Below are 4,540 nucleotides of genomic sequence, written 5' to 3' on the forward strand. Positions count from 1 at the left end.
AAGAGGGACCGGACACTCCTCATAAAGCTATGTAAGTACGGCACTTTGTGTATGCAATATTATGTTCACGATGTCGTACAGATCCCTTTGATATTGACAGGGATATTGGTGCGCTATAGACAAATATTGCAGTGGTAGTTTACTATTATCCTAGTGAGAGGCTGCAGCATATGGGTCATCATGAATAAAGAGGTTCAATAGATTTTCTACTATTGCAGGAACCTGGTGATCCTTGCTGATTAGCTTATCCCTTTATGTTACACCTTGATTTTTGCTGAGGTTGAGGAGTAGTCTGTCGGTCCCCATTCATTGAGATACTTTGGTTTATATGTTTGGTATTTTAAAGTTTATTATGTATGTATTCAATAAAAAGATTGTTTTATTTACAAAAAAATGTGTGCTTTCTGTGTCACTGTTCTAGCGAGAAATAAGTGATACGGACGGAATTATATGTTAGAGTTAGCATACACTAATATTGGATCATTGTTTGATTTGATTATGCTAATATGAAGCCTAATATGTCACGAAAAAATCTCAGGATCGCTAGGATCCGTTGAAGCGTTCCTGAGTTATTACCTCATAAAGGGACACTGGTCAGAATTGCAAAAAATGGCCAGGTCATTAAGGTCAAAATAGGCTGGGTCATGAAGGGGTTAAGGGTATCATGTGGAAATTTTCTGCAAAAGAGCAGAGAAGATGGAAGTCTGCAGAGACGGCTGTGGATGAGAAAACGCATCATGGGATCTGGACAAGATAAAGAAAAGAAGGAGAATGACTCCAGAGACGACGTTATCTATAAGGTACCTCGATGTAAATGTTATGTGTGATGCTAACTCTCATGTTTTTATTTATGTTAGGAGCTGTAAAGGGGATCTCCAGGTTTGTAATATGTCTGCAGTCATTCTTTGTGACTACAGACTTCTGAATTCTCACAGTGCGCTCTGCACGCTGTCATGATTCTCTGGTGCTGGTGATTTACATACTGTACATGCGGTCACATGCTGACTAGACACGTGTGGCCTCACTCAATGAAAATGAACTGAGTGAGGCCGGGCACGTCTAGTCGGAATGTGGCCAGAGGTATACAAATCGCATGCTTGTGCTGACATGACTGTCCACTGGCAAGGGAGAATCCTAAAAGTGTGCAATGCATTAGTTGTGAGAATTCAGAAGACTGCAATGTCAGGATTCAGCTCTGCAGGTTCCAGTAGTCGTCACATGGACACTTCACTCATATGCGACCTTCATACTTGTGGTCCTGTGACAACGAGCTTCTCTTCCCGCTTCTCTCAGTTGTTCACTGATCATTGAGAGCATTAGGGAGAGAGGCTCGTCGGTACATGACTAAGTGTGCAAATCGCATATGTCCTTGGTGGGGGAGGCGCCAAAATGAATTCTTGCCCCGGGTGCCAGAAACCCTAGATACACCTCTGTTCCCAAGTTCTCTTCAGGAGACTGCCTTCCTATCTGGAGGGTTTTTTAGAGTTCCCATATAATTTTTCTTGATGCCTTTAAAATAGCTGTATAAATTCTAGGAGCCTTTTCCTATACAGCTGAGGAATCACCCTTAAAGTGCAAATATGCCTTTGAGGAGATGTGTCCACGGTCCGGAATCCCAGCGCTTTGGACGCAGCGGATACCCCGCTCCGCCCAAAGCGCTGCTCCTTTTTGTACACGCAGTGATTCTGCCTGTGTTCATTGGACACAGGCGGAATCACTGCATCCTATACATAGATTGTGTTATCTTGCTGAGATACTGATACTGAGCGTCTCCACAGGATAAATAGACATGCTGCGGTCTAGAAAGATGCGCCGCATATCCGATTACGCAGGTCTGCCACCTGCGTTTGTACGCATAGTGGACACGGGATTTCATAAAATCCCATCCACTCTGCTGGAACATCTGGATGCTGCGGCTGTACGCAGCGTCCAATCTGCAGCAAATACTGAAGGAATACACCATGTGGAAACATACACTAAGAACTGCTTCCTAGCAGGCTTTTTCCACTGCTTTTTAATGAGGGACAGAACTATTATTTACAGGATGTATTCACCGCTTCCGCTATTCCAGCCCCCCAAACATTATGTCCTGTGCTAATTTAGGGGCATTTGGTTCTTCTATAGCCATACTGGAACTTGGCACCTTAATTAGCTTGTTTGTTTGTTCTGCCGGACTCCTGACAATCAGCTCCTCAGAATCTGAAGATACAGTTCTGGATTTCATCAACTTTCCACTGTATGGTGATTTAGGGACTTAAAAGTAACTTTTAACTTCTGCCTTAATTAAAGATCTTATATCTGAGGCGAAGTTAGGAGATTACTCACAGACAGTCTTGTATGGATAAGAGACAACCTTTACTCCCATGAATTTGGGAACCTGTGCTTGGTTGTTGCACCACATTTCCTAGTTTTTTTCTAAGAAGGAAAATAACAAGAAACCCCAATTACAAGGTGAATATTCGTTGAGGTCACTTACCATTCGGGAGTAGTTTAGGTACCGGTTTAAGAGGAGGAATCGCTTATTCTGAATGATCTCCTCTGGAGGCTGTGGACTTCTTGCGGTCACAATCCACGTTCCTCGAGCTGCCGAGTGTCACTTAGCTGCTCCTCCGCTGGGCTGAACGCTGCTTTTTATCCAGTAGTCCATACCCTACCAAATGCAGTGCTGCCATTCAAATTTTGCACCTCTCCCGACATCAATCACTTCTGGCACTCCTGACGTCACAGACCGAAATTAAAGGGAATCTGTCACCAGGTTTTTGTTACGAAATCTGACACCAGCATCATGCGGAGACAGGTTTAGTGATTCCAGATATGTATCACTTACTGGGCTGCTTGCTGTAGTTTTTATGAAGTCACCGTTTTCTCTGCTACTGATCTAGCAGTGCTTTGAATGCTGAGCTCTGTATAACCCCACCCACACCAATGATTGGCAACTTTCGGTGTATACTGTGCATAGGGAGAAAGCTGCCAATCATTGATGGGGCAGCATTACACAGAATTGGAGGACATGGCACAAGACAAGTAGTCCTCTAGTGATAACAGGTTTACAAAAAAAAAAAAAATTTTTTCAGGTGCCAAGGTTTTTTTTTAATGGATTTTGAGGGTGCGGAATTAAACAAATCCCATCACTTTTGCTGAATTACCGTATATACTCGTGTATAAGCCGAGATTTTCAGCACATTTTTTTGTGCTGAAAACACCCCTCTCGGCTTATACATAAGTCATTGCCAGAGGTGGGGTGGGGGAGAGCACAAGACATCATACTCACCCTCCTGGTGTCATCACTGCATATCACTCCCTGCATCTCGGGCGTCGGCATCGCTCTTCCTGTGCTGAGTGGGGCATATTTTGATATGGAGCATCTTATGGGGCCATCATTAACCTTTGTGCAGCATTATATGGGGCATATTTTGTATGGAGCATCTTATGGGGCTCCTGATTCATTATGGATATTCAAAAACATTTAACCTACTGATGTCTCAATTAATTTCTTTTATTGATATCTATTTTTATTTTTTAAATGTATCAGTAGCTGCTGCATTTCCTACCCTAGGCTTATACTCGAGTCAATACGTTTTCTCAGTTTTTGTGGCAAAATTAGGGGTCTCAGCTTATACTCGGGTAGTTTGTTTTTTTTCTTTTCATCCATGAAAAGAATGCATTCCCCCAATGCCATGTGTGTGATAAATGCTATAGCTTTTGGTCTTTTCACTCTATAACAGTGTCTTCAGTAACGAATATCCCATAGATTTATATTGTATTTCAATTTGTAGGCATATAATGCTATAAAAGCAACTCTTTGAAGCCAGAATTCTACTGTAGTTAACTATTAAGTCTCTCATACCAGAGCCAATCTGGTAAAGCCGAAGTCATATTCTTACTTAGCACTATATTATTATTATTAATTTATATAACACCATTGATTCCATGGTGCTGTACATGAGAAGGGGTTACATAAAAATTACAGATATCACTTACAGTAAGCAAACTAACAATTACAGATTGATACAGAGGGGCGAGGACCCTGCCCTTGCGGACTTACATTCTACAGGATAGTGGGGAAGGAGACAGTAGGTTGAGGGTTGCAGGAGCTCCGCTGTTGGTGAGGGGGTAGCTCCGGTAGTGATGAGGAGGCAGCGGGGTCAGTGCAGGCTGTAGGCTTTCCTGAAGAGGTGGGTTTTCAGGTTCTGTCTGAAGGATCCGAATGTGGTTGATAGTTGGACGTGTTGGGGCAAAGAATTCCAGAGGATTGGGGATACTCGGGAGAAGTCTTGGAGGCGGATGGGTGAGGACTAGCGAATAAGTGTGGAGGAGAGGAGGTCTTGGGAACACCAGAGATTACGTGAGGGAAGATATCTGGAGATTAGTTCAGAGATATATGGAGGAGACAGGTTATGGATGGCTTTTGTAGGTCAGTATTAGTAATCTGAACTGGATACACTGAGGGAATGGGAGCCAGTGAAGAGATTTGCAGAGGGGAGTAGCGAGGAGAGGTATGAATTAGTCGTGCAGCAGAGTTAAGGATGGACTGGAGAGA

The sequence above is a fragment of the Ranitomeya variabilis genome, chromosome 6 (genome assembly GCF_051348905.1).
Source record: "Ranitomeya variabilis isolate aRanVar5 chromosome 6, aRanVar5.hap1, whole genome shotgun sequence".
NCBI lineage: Eukaryota > Metazoa > Chordata > Amphibia > Anura > Dendrobatidae > Ranitomeya > Ranitomeya variabilis.